The sequence below is a fragment of the Crocodylus siamensis genome, chromosome 1 (genome assembly GCF_052110815.1).
Source record: "Crocodylus siamensis isolate JL-2025a chromosome 1, ASM5211081v1, whole genome shotgun sequence".
Taxonomy (NCBI): Eukaryota; Metazoa; Chordata; order Crocodylia; family Crocodylidae; genus Crocodylus; species Crocodylus siamensis.
In genome coordinates, this window is record NC_143395.1 from 158525156 (window position 1) to 158538439 (window position 13284).

The 13284-nt window shown below is 43.6% G+C and overlaps 1 protein-coding gene across 1 annotated transcript in view; it reads right to left on the bottom strand.

Moving 5' to 3' along the window:
* LRFN2 (leucine rich repeat and fibronectin type III domain containing 2) overlaps positions 1-13284 on the bottom strand; it is a 253600-nt gene that overhangs the window by 155525 nt on the left and 84791 nt on the right. The window contains exon 2 of the mRNA XM_090046861.1: positions 5205-5336. The gene's annotated coding sequence lies outside the window, so the exon portion shown is untranslated. The remainder of the gene's footprint in view (positions 1-5204; positions 5337-13284) is intronic.

Consider the following 13284-nt stretch of genomic DNA (forward strand, 5'->3'; position numbering starts at 1 on the left):
GGAAGGGAACTCTATCCGGATTTTCCTATCTAATAGTGTAGATAACAGAAGTCTCATAGTATCCTCTCATAGATTTCATAGACTTTAGGGCTGGAAGGGACCTTGGAAGATCATCAAGTCCAGACTCCTGCCCCAAGGGCGGGAAATCAGCTGGGGTCACAGGATCCCAGCAAGATAAGCATCCAAAAGTTTCTTAAAAGAGTCCACAGTAGGTGCTTGCACCACTGGAGGGAGTCTATTCCAGGTCTTGGGGGCTCAGGCAGTAAAGTTTTTCCTTATGTCCAGCCTAAAATGGTCATGGAGGAGTTTGTGACCTTTGGACCTTGTCATCCCCTGGGGCTCTTTTTTGTCTCACTCTCAATAAAACTAAACTACATTCTTTAGCTTCTTTTGTTTATAAGTGTTAATCCCTGCCCAGTATGTTGACTCTGCAGTAAAAACGTGAATCAGATACTGTTTTCACTAAGGTTGGTGTAGATCCTTTCAAGACCATGAATTTACTCCAATTTACACCTTTGTGACCAAGATCAGAATGTGGCACTTTGTCTGATTTAAAAAAAAGTATGTAGATAATGGAGCATACAAATTGGTGGGTGATCCCTGAGGGAGGTTATACTACATCTTATGCATTAGACAACAGCAATGGGAAACAGCTGCCTAATAATATATCTGTATTCTAATACCATCTGCTTAGACTGAATCTCCATAATGAACTTGCCCTGCCCATGTGTTACACATTTCTGCAGTTTCAGCCTCTCTGAGGATCTTTCTGCAGGTTGAAGGAATCCCCATCAATGTTCACCCAAAACACAGGATTAGGCCATTGGCCTTCTCTTGTTTATTGGTGAGGTTATTTTCTCTCCATTGAGCCTCAGCATCCTGGCACACGGTACAACTCAGCTACATTCCATTTCCGCCTTTCCCACAGCAGGACATTAAAGTTGTCTTGTTAAATCAAATCAACCCAAAAACCTTTTTAAAAAAGGATGAATCCTGAACGCACCTTTAAAATACAGATTCAATGAGACATGTTATTTCACTCAGACTAAAACAATTGATTATTTTTAAAACACACTTATTAAGGTTTAACGACCGTGAAAACAACTGGTCCCTCCATTTTCAGAAAGCTGAATCATTATTGCATTTCCTACACATACATATGATTTCTGAGCTGCTTATAATTTGTATTTCCTGACTAACAAGAGTTTATTGCTCACAGAACTCTAGATCCTGGCATTTAGCCACAACTCAGCTCTGAAAGAGATAAAAAACCACTCCAATTCCACCAATCCAGGGGGACCATAAGAAGGCATTCTACCTCAGAGTGGCACATTGCTTTCAGGAATGTTGTCCTGTTGCTTTTCTCCTGTTGTCCTGGAGGGGAAGACAAAACTTTAAGCAGTCCTAGCTTTGTGGTTAGTCAGAGTAGGTTAACTTCTGGCCTTGCCATTTTTCTTGCCTTTCTCTACACCCCCTTCCACAGAATCATAGAAAATTAAGGGTAAAAGGGACCTCAGGAGGGCATCTAGTCCAACCCCCTAATCAAAGCAGGACCATCCCCACCTAGATCATCCCAGCCAAGGCTTTGTCTAGCTGGGTCTTGAAAACCTCCAAGGATGGAGTTTCCACCACCTCTCTAGGTAACCTGTTCCAGTGCTTTACTACCCACCTGATGATAAAATTATTCCTAATATGTAACCTAAACTTCCCTTGCTGTAACTTGAAATGGTTGCTCCTTGCCCTGTCAACTGCAACCACTGAGAACAGTCTATCTCCATCCTCTTTGTAACTACCCTTCAAGTGGTTGAAAGTTGCTATTAAACCCCCTCTCAGTCTTCTCTTCTCTAGACTACATAAGCCCAGTTCCCTCAGCCTTTCCTCATAATTCATGTGCCCCAGCCCCTCCTCACCATTTCTGTTGCCCTTTGCTGGACTTTCTCCAATTTGCCCACATCCTTTCTGTAGTGGGGGGCCCAAAACTGAACACAGTACTCCAGATGTGGCCTCACCAGTGCTGAACAGAGGGGAAGAAACACTTGCCTGGACCTGCTAGTAACACACCTACCAAATCAGCCCAGTATGCCGAGTCAGCTTGATTTTACGGTTGAGATAATCCAGCAGTTGTAACTGGCTTTCATGCCAGCTGTGCAAGGTAAAAGGAAATTCCTTATTCTTTGCATTTATTGCATAAGGAACATCCACCATCTTGCCAATAATTTGAGTTGTTCTGTTAACCTATACCTAAACCAGATGGGTTAATAAGAACAAACTAGCAATAAAAAAAAATACTTAAAGGATGATTGCACTGATTCATTATATTTATATCAGTGAGGTGGGTTTTTTTCCCCTGTTGATCAACACCAGTAAATTCCTTTGGGTGCCCATTACGTTTCATAAACTTATAACTGAATAGACAATAGCAAACAAGAAATGTGTTATCAAGTACTAGACTTTATATTACAGCACTGACCTAGAAAAAAAACCCAACACATTCTACCATGCTTTGCAGTTTGTTGGAAGTTTACTTTGCTAATAGTATTGTTTGGGAGAATGGAGTTGCCTTTGCTTTGAGCCAGGTCCTTTGTCCAATTAAGGGTTCAGTTACACACTACACTTAGACCACACTAAAGGCTCTTAAAATGTGAAATTCTGCATGCTAAAGCTTATTAACTCATGCTAAGTGTCCTCTGAACATGTCAAAGTTAGACCACTTTAGGTGAAGTTTAACTCTGAGGTATGCTACCTACCTCATCTTAGGCTAATCTCAGTCTTCTCCACAAAGATAACAAGCAATTTGTAGTCCTTCAGGATGCTCCATTTCCAACCTTTCCCCCCAAACTAGAGTAGGTTTAGACCCCAGGTGTCCTGGCTCCTACTTGACAGCCCTCCAGTGGCAAGTCAGAACTCTTCAGGCAAGAAATGGTATTAACCCTAAATCTTAATACAATTGTTAATGTTAATGTCAGCTGCTCCCAGCACATGTTGATTTAACACTGCTTAACATTTCACAGATTTAGTATGGTCTAGGTGTAACATGTAACTCCACCTCTATTTAATTTACTGCAGTTCAGCTTCTGGCATGAATGAATTTTTTTTCCCCTCTTTGTCATTTAAGAATTGTTGAGCCCCCTAAGGCAGATTTGCTGAGGAATGTGCCATGAGAACTAGTATACAGAAGGACAAGCAGAGCTGCTACAACCCCCAAATCATCATCTGCATTGGTGGAGAGTCTAGTTGGCAGGTTCCAAGCTCAGTCTATTGTTAAATATTCCTCTTTAAAAATGTTAATGAAGCTGGAACCATACAATAATGGAACAATCTGCACAGCTCAAGCTTTGAAAGTTATAGCTAAATGATCAGTATAACCAAAGATGAAAAACTGTGGCCTCAACGAGACAGGTAGCATGAATCAAAATCTCCAGCTGGCAAAGACAGCGTATTCTCTTCATGTCCCTGGCTCTTTATATGTTGCAAGTGTTTTTAGCGCTTGATCTAAAGCCTGTTGAGTTCAACAGAATTTAGGATGTGACCTTTACATTTCAACCACTTTGGAGCACGTCTTGTGGTCTTCAGTCCTGATTGGGGCCTGAAGCAAGAATGTTGCTCTCTGTTGTTCTAGTACAGTGATCACCAATCTGGGGAACCTGATCTACAGGTAGATCTCAGAGCCTCTTTAGGTAGATCCTGGGCTGGGGGACAGCTGGGCATGTGCACATGCGCACACCTGCTACCCGCAGCCCCAATTTGTGGGGGAGGGAAGAGGCAGGGTCCAGATCGGGGCCCCTGCGGTGAGCAGCTGACTGTGCAGACAAGCCAGCATCAGGGAAAGGTAAAGGGGGCCCCATCCCGGCCAGGTAGTGGGAGGATTGGAGCTGGGGGGGGGAGGGCTGCCTCCCCATCTCTGCAGGGGCAGAGGTGGCAGAAGCTACTGCCGCTGCGCCTCGAGTTCTGCTGCAGCTGGCCACATGCGGGTGTGGCTCAGCTCAGCAGTGGGACTCATGTGGGGGTGGCCCCGGCCCAGACATGCATGAGAAGATCTGGTCATCCAGGAGTGCATGAGGGGGCTCCTGCCACTGGACACAGCCCAGCAGAGGCCTTGAGGGCCCGTGCCTTGCCCACCTGTGCTCAGGGTGCAGCGGGCAGCCCGCAGCAGCAGCTGCCTCCTCCCAAGCACAGGTGTAGGGGGCGTGGGCTCCCAGGGCCTCCGCCGGGCTGCGCCCAGGAGCAGGAGCCCCCCCCCCCAGCATGCCCCTGGACCACAGAGACTTCCAGACCCAGTTGGACTGAGGCCTGATGCCACGTTCCTCTGGCTGCTGGGCGGGCACGGCTCAGCACAGTTGCATTACAGAAGTGAGATTGGGCCCCAGCCTGGCCAGGTCTGGGAGACTCCATGGTCCAGGGGTGCATGGGGTGGGGGACACGGTAGATCCTGGGGTGACCTTTACTTCCAAAAAGTGATCTTCAGCACAAAACATTTGGAGAATACTGTTCTAGTATTACTACATCTACCTCCATCTATATCACTTGTCTGCTGCACCTCTCTTAATTGGATTCTTCTGCCTCTACCCAGCTCTGGTCCCACACAACACCTGCCTCTTCATGAAGCATTACTACCCATTAGAGTGCATGTATAGCACTGCTTCGTATACATACCAAAATGGTGCCCTATCCTTTCCTTGTTATGTTTTTTGTTGCTCCATATTATGACACAGCTGGATAGAGAAATGGCTGTTCTTATTTATTTATTTATTTCTTAGAAGGGAATGGGGAGAGTGGGAATTGCATTGTCACCTTGCCAAGAATGAGTGTGTAGCACTCCACTTGCTTGGGAGCTTTGAATTTGCACTGTATGTTGTGATGCAAATGTTATAATGTTGTGACATTCCCAATTGATTCACTTTCTTCACACCCTCATTTTCATTTCCCGTATTTGTGTCCTAATGGAAAGGGATCTTTCAGATCACCTGGAGCGAGCAGAAAAGAAACAGGTTTTTGCTACAGCACCACTGAGACAGGAAACAATAGCTACAACAGACCCAAACATAATATCAAATGTCATTTTCCCATAAAGAAATTGAGTGCCAGCATAGTGACTGTGTAGGGAATGTTGATTCCATCAACAAGCTTTGAGTAAACAGACAGCGCATAATATACATCAAGGTTATTTTAACTGTAAATTGAAATAAGTGACTGAATATTTTTACCTTATTCGTTCTTATCTTTTATCCAAGAAAGGTTAATAATAAATCCATAAATGTAAGTGTCTGGGGAGTTTTGGTAAGTCAAGCAGCAATAAATCAAACAATGTTCATAGCTGCATGTCATTGTTTCACATCCTGGAAAAAAACAAACAGTGAAAATATTATAGTTTATACTGAAAAAAACAGGTACAAAAAATACAAAAACAAGGAAGAAGAAAGCATAGCTAAACCAAATGCTTCTCATTTCAATGCTCCTGGCAAAGCTCAGAGTATTTTAAATGACATTATTCATGAGAATCCTCACACATTTTCTGGTATCGGCACTAATTTTTCATTTTTTGTGATATTTGACTGTGATGTTACCCCACTGAATTCAAGCAAAACACAGGAAATTGGTACATTTTCCTTGCAAATCCACATTTGCAGCACATTACTGAAATGATACCCTTTTCTGATTAAAAAAAAATACATTGTTTGTACAGTTGATGCAAAAACAAGGCAATTCAGGTTTTGCAGCAAAATATGTAATTATATTGATTTTGAGTGTTTCTTAGTAATCTTATCAATGCTTTGTATTTTTCTCTCCTTAATTATTCACACAAATGTAAATGTTACCGAGTTTTTCCTAAGAGTTTTAGAAATGTTGTAAGTACACGAGACTAAATACCACATTTACTCAAATCCAAGATAAGGTTTCATCTTAGATTCATTTACAAAGTGGAGGGTGGGAGCAGGCAGCTCCTGTAGCTCTGACTCTATCCCTGGAACCAGTTCAGGGCCAGAATCAAACTCTCAGCAGCCTCCTCCTGCCCCGTCCCCCCTTCTGTCCCCCATTTCCACCCCCTTCCTCACTTAATGTCCCCCATTTCCATCCCCTTCCTCACTTAATGTCAGGGCCAGCTCAACTCCAGCCTGGGATGGATTGCCTCCTGGGCATGGAGCACATGGAAACTCTGTTCCCTGCCTAGCCAGTAGCAGCACGAACACTCCTGCATGGCTGTCTGGAGCTGCACTTCCATGTGTTGTGCTCCAGGAAGGTAACAGAGCCCAGAGTCTGACAGTAAGTGTGTAGAAGGGAGGCAGAGACTGGGGAGAGTAGAGGGAGAGGAAGAGGGTAAAAGGAGCTGGGGGTAGGAGGGTGCAGGTGATGGGGGGGGGGCCAGGAGGGCTGGAGGGAGCAGTAGGGGGGTGAGGGTAAGGGGGATACCTGAACCCCCCATCTACCTGACCCCTCTAGCCACCGCTTTTCCTGCTGTAGTAGTTGGGGGAGCAGAGGGGGGTCAAGACAAACCTTCCATAATTAGATTTTATACCTGGAAAATGATAACAAATTTATAAATTTTCCATACATAGATTCTTGGGGGGGGGGGGTGCTCTTAAATTCAGTGTCATCTTAGATTCAGGTAAATATGGTAGCTTCAGGCTTTCTCTAGACCAGGAATTATAGGTGTGGTATCTGTGCAAACCAACATGTTTTAGAAGCTTGCTAGCTATAACAAACCATGCTACCCTTAGTATGTACTACTTTTGTTGAGATCCTAGTCTACCTATTTATTTCAGGAAAAGTAAGACAATGCACTGATGTCAATCCAGATTAACCTCAAAGAAGTTAGTGAGTCATTCAAGATTTACATCACTAAACCCAAGATCAGAATCTGACACATTGTCTGGTTAAAATGCAAAACATTTCCTTTATCCCCTTGACTTCAGATGGAGTGGAAGATGGTAGAGACTGTTGTAGAAGAGAATGTATGGAGATAGGAGAAAACATGCACCTGAGAAGAACTTGTAGCAGGAATTTAGAAAAGAGTGCATTTTCATAGCAGATCCCAATCTGGGTTTCAACTTTTATGTACCTCTGGATCAGACACAACAGGGCTTGTAGAGGCTTTTATGAATGTGTTCTCACTAGGCTGGTATTCCAGTAAGAAAAACATCACTGACACTAATTATTATTTGAGTTAGACTATTTATGATGCAACACATTTGTGTATCCCCTTTCATCCCAAAGCACTTTGCAGGCTTTGTAAGCTAATGTAACCAGATTCTGACAGACTCTTAGAAACAAATGCAATAAACCCATCTTTGCTGCAAAACCACACCATTGATAGAATGCAGGATCTTCATCACTAAAACCACAATGAAGTCGATTAAGTATAAAGTCAATTAGGAGAGCAGCTTCACAACATTTACTATGTACTACAGTTACCCCAGGTTTTCTATGGGATAAATTTACCCTGAAAAACAGAGACATGTTATGCAGTAAGTCAGTAAATGTTGTGTCTACTCCACTTTTATTAGACATTAAAGTCAATTTATTCTGTATTAAACGTGTTATGTATCCTTAGCCATCAATACTAGAGAAGCATCTCAAATTTTACCTATTTTCTTGCTAAAAGCACTCCAACATACAGTCTCTGGCATTACTCCCTCCTGTGTTGAAGATACCTTTGTTTGGGGAGTTCTGTGACGGTATGAAACACACAAATATATAGACTGCAGCCCCAAATAACTCAGATATACCTTTTAAAGGCCTCCAAGATTTTTCAATGAGAACAGTCATTGAAATACAGTCAGTTTCCTTCCTACTCTTCTGCTGGATGCACTTTTGCGATAGAGTCTTGTGTGAAGTTCCAGTCAAAATTTGTCCCTTTGTACATGCAGGGATGAATTCCTCTAAATGTAAAAATATCCTCTACTAGACCAACTACGGAGTTGGGAGAGAGGTCAGACAAGCTTTCGGGGCTAAAGTGCTTGTCCTCAGGTCCCTGGAGGAAATAGTTGATTCTGCAAAAGATATCATCCAAAAAACCCTTCCTTCTTAGATATTTCTAGGACCATAATAGTTAAACATTTCAACCTTACAGCTAAAAACAGTCATCTCTTGTGTTTAATGCAGTGCCTGTTTAGCACTGGGTTGGGACAGAACAGGAAACAAAAGCTGTAAAGTAGTATGGACCCTGACCACAGCTAGAAGGTACTGGATATCTCATGAAAAAGCCTGACCTTAGGATATTTCCAGTCCAAAGAGATATAAGGACAGTATGGATATTCCTAAAAAAAAAAACAACCAGCCAAAACTAGCAGAATCATACCAAGGTTTTTCCACCACCATCTTGCTAGATGGCAGATAGTGTTTATGTAAAGATTTATAGTAAGTGGAACAGATTGGTACCTTGCATTTGGAAGGTGACACCTAATGAAGATTGCTCCCACTGACTTTCTACATAAGTGTTCCTGAAAAGCATGGGAAAGGCTTAAACTCTGTTAACCATACATCTCATGGCATAGCTGGCTGGTTCAATGGAAGGATATGAAGGTGAAATCACCATTTCCATGAATCCTCACATAGGAGGTAAAGATGAAGAACAGGAAGTGGGGCATTAGAAACCCACAGGGGGTGTGGGGGGGTGATTATCATCCCCAGTCCATCTTGTAGCAGCCTATCATTTAGTCAGATGTGGATGAAATAAGAAGAAAATGATGGTTTCTTCCTGCCGTAAGACTAATCACTTATATAACAATAATTCAACTCTGGATAGATCTAAACAAATAATAAATGAATAGAACAACCAGACGTGTGAATTTTCTCATTGGCATACAGGCTGACTTAATTTTGCCAGCATCATGCTCAGTTCTTTGTTAGTATTAAGCAAGAGTGTGGTTGGACTGTTGCTTCTAGTATTAAGAGTATTAAGAGAAGTCTTGATTTGTCATGCACATTTCCTAAGTTTTAACACAAGTATTTATCTGTCTGAAAATGCATCATGTATCATTGATTGCCCTCCTGTCTAAAATGATTCAATCAGAAGACTCTTCTGTGTGACTCAGAGGACCAGCTGCACAACACAAGCAAAAGCTTGCAACTAGAGCCCCTGGCATACATTCATTTAATGGCATGATGGGTTCTGATCCCCACTCCCAACAAATGTGCCTCCTGCCATCCTACACATGCATGGCAGGAGGTGTGCTTTTGGGACTGGGGATCAGATCCTAGCCACATCACTGCTGCTTGCCAGTGCAGGGGGAGCCAAGAATTACGATCCCCATACTGGCAGCTCTGGTTGGGCTGCCAAGCATAGGGGATCAGAGGCTCTGCTGGGGACATAAACTCCACACCCAGCAGTTCCGGTTGGGCCACTGGATGCAGAGTATCAGAGTTTATGAACCCAGGCTCTCCTTGCACCAGCAAGTTGGAAGCTGGCTGCTGCAGCCACACACACAGAGCTGACAATCAGCTAATTATGAGCCCCAGCCTGGATAGACCTGGGTCTGGTTGGAGACTCAGGGCCACCTGTGGGCCAGCCCTGATAGGTGCCCCCCCCCACACACACATTCCCCACACAAGCCTCAGGTTAATTACAGCAAAAATGTGACATGTACAGGTGGCCTAAATGGAGCAAAATGTTCACAAACAACTGCTAGGTGAAAATGCATATTTTAACTTCCTCTGGTCACCTGTAGGCATGTCTACATGAAATGTGTACTGCACAGTTGACTAACTACACAGTAAACATCTCAGCATCTGTACATATGTCCCTATTAGGGTGCATGAAACTAATAAACTCTGCAGCAGAGTAGTCTTGTAAAATACAAGTACAACCCTGCTGCAGGGTTCCTTCATGTGCAGCAGCGCACATGTAGACACTGCCCTGGCTGGTAAGGACACAGGGTGGCCCAGTGAAGAGCTAGCTGGCAGGCAGCATCTGCACTGAAGCATACTGCACCCCAGCCAGCCACTCCACCATCCATAGAAACGGGGGGAGCAGCTAGCCCAGAGCTGCCTGTTTCCCCCACATCCACGTGCTGGGGGGGCTGGCTGGGATGCAGTGTGCCTGCTGGCTAGCCCCATGCTGAGGCATACCACACCTCAGTCACCCTCCTTCCCCTTCCACCCCACAGCACATGGAGCCCAGCTGGAGCAGCCCTGGGCTGGAAGGCTGGCTCGCTGGGTCCCCTGCCAGCCAGGCTCCACATGCTGTGCACAAATAAACTCCAGAGCAATGTGCGCTGGAGTTTTTTACTTCTGGGCCACATTCAAACAGTGTGTCTGGGAGCAAAAAACTCCAGAATAGTAAGCTGCGGAGTTTATTTATGCATTATGAAACTAACCCCCAAGAAGAACAATATGACAGGGTCACAGACCACTTGTAAATCGCAAAATTCATCCTTGGGCAAAATACCCAGCAAAAGGCTTTAGGCACCACTTTTGTCAGAAGAGTATGTGAAATAAGCCATATGATGATCCTTTTCTCAGGGGTATATTCTTGTTGCCCTTATACGAAAAACAGATTAAATTCACAGTAAACATCACTCCAAATGAATAAAAGGACTGACTCTAATGCTGGATCTAGAAGGTTTTCCAGGAGTTCTAGGCTATTGTAAATGGCTCTAATATTCCCAAGTGTGACTTTGGTATCCTGAGGCTACTTTAAAAGAAATATTAAAATCCTGTGGCCTGCATAAGTTATTAAAAGCCAGCAAAGTTAACCCTTTGATCTCATGCTGTGGCCTCCTTATTTCACAAGATGTAGGTGAACCTCCAGAAAAAAAAATATTGTTCTTAACTTCTCTCAGCCTCCTGTAATGCAGGGACACGCATAGCATATGGTGTGCATCACCCTAACTGGAGACACAAAGCAAGCAAGCAAAATTCTGGAGTCCCTTTGAACAAGCCCCACACAACCATGAACTAAGCAAGAGGATATCTGACAGACAAATAAAACTGTGGAAATGATTTGCTCAGAAAAAACAGGTCCTTTATAATGTGACATTGTGCATTCTACACAATAGAGCCCAGCTGGACAGAACACCTCCAAAGCTTCAGCAGAACCATGGCACTGGTGAAATTCAAAGTGTGAAATAATGCACTTTCAGGCTGCAGGTGAACAAAGGCATATGAAATTTAAATTAGGGGGTTTTCTTCATGCTGTAAAAGTGTTAAACCACTAACCACTTAAAGTTCAATGAGCAAAGAAAAGACTGCATTACCTTGATTCCCACCCTACATGTTCTGCACCTCCTTCCACACGTCTCTTTACCATTTGCTCTCCTTTTCCTGGACTTGGTGGGACTCGTGCACCTCTGCTACTCCCTGCCTAAGGCCTTCAGAAATAAAGCTGGGTAGAAATTTTCTGGAAAAAATATTTTTCTGTGATAAAATGCCTATTTTAATTAATCCAAACCTGCTGCAGGGATAAATCAATTTATTCTGATCACCGTCAAGAGACATGTCTCATTTCCTGCCTGCTTACCTGTCTCCCAGACAGCCCCCCCCAGTGGAGTCCTACAGAGCCAGAGCTTGGCAGCCCTGACAGCTCCAACTCCAGCCAACTGAACTCTTCCACAACTACTTCCTACGGTCTTCATGGTCCATTGCACAAGGTTTATGGCCTCCTGACCCTTTGCTTCACCCTTCATGTCACTTGCCTTGACCCTTCTGTTCTGCTTTCTCTCCTGACTCTTCAAGATGCTTCTTGTTCCCTGCTTTGTATTAATGAGGCTCCTCAATCCTATACTTTCCTTTTTCATGCCTCCACAGCTCTGCTCTTGAAATTGTTTCTAACCACCCACTCACCCAAGTTTTTTTCTAGACATCTCCTACTTCCTGGCCTCCAGCTTCCTACAGTACACTGTACTCTAACAGAGCTGCAAGGAATTTCTGATGGATGGAAAAGGTACCTTGTAGCAATTTGGCGTTAGTGATCAGGAGACTTTACCACCTCCCAGGACTGCTCATGTTTAGGGCAATGTATTGCTGTTAGGGAAAAGGAGGCAATAGTAAACTTCCTTGATCACAAGAATGATTAATTTTGCTCAGGATTTTTCTTCTCCAAAGTATAAATGCCCTGTGCTGTGCCAGAGCAGATCCCCACTGTGATTAATTATAGCAGGTTCATCTTACAGGGGCTGCTACCAAGGAATCTTACTGGTCCAGAGAAGTGCTGGGAGAGGGTTAGAAAAGACACTGCCAAGGGGATGTCCACAAGCAGGCTCAAACAAAATCCTTAACTAGTCAGGAGAAACACAGACTGTCACTTGGAAAACAACTGAGTGAAGAGGGACAGATTATTGCTGGAGATCCATGTACCTACAGGCTTAGACAAAATAACACACTCTTTGGACTACACGCTTGTCTTCTACCCCGTCAGCAATACTTTTCTGCTGTCACCCCTCAGGCAAGTCATTATTTGTATTTTATTGTATCCCCGGTATTTTAAATATAAATCAGTTACCAATGATTAATTCATAAACATCTCAAACATGACATACTTAGAATTGCAGGCAGAGAGAGCTCTTGAAAACAGCAGAATAGAAAATTTAAATGGTTCCTCACTGCTCTCTCTTCACCTTTTAGTATCACATTAAGGGTAGAGGATTTTTACCCCAGTGTCATGTCACTAAAATAATTAAATTGCTGCAAGCTATTATTAAGCCAGACACTCCAGATGCTTTCAGGGAAAATTCAGCACCTCTGAGACATTGATGATGAAGCCAAACATGAACCCAAAGGGCTGTTACTTGCTGACATACTAAAACAGATAGACCCAAAGAAAATTACAATATACGGTCTAAAAGTTGTGCTCCAGGCTTAAACTTGGCACACAAAGTGCAGAGCCCAAGCGACAGTCTTTGTTACATGCTGATTTACAAAGAATGTGTGTGTGTGTTGGCGGGGAGGTGAAGGGGCAGGGGAGAGTGGAACACAGCAGTCATGTCTACGTGAGATGCTGACACCACTGTCATTACTTCGCAGTCATTTAGTACTTGTATAAGCAAGAACTAAATGACTGCACAGTAACCAGAGTTACTGCACAGTAGCGCCGACAAATGGCCTTTTTTGTGATGCTGACTGCGCAGTAGCTTGAAACTACTGCACAGTAGTGTCACATCATGCTTCCTGCCACGTGACACTACTGCACAGTAGTCTTGAGCTGCTGCTCAGTCAGCGTCTCCTGTAGGCATGGCCAGTGAGTACTATGCTGTATAAGGGTGAAACAAATTGCACAGGTTTTACTGGTTTGGACTGTTTACTCTTTTGCTACCTAGAAGCATCCTAAGTAGATCTGATTAAAAATAAATT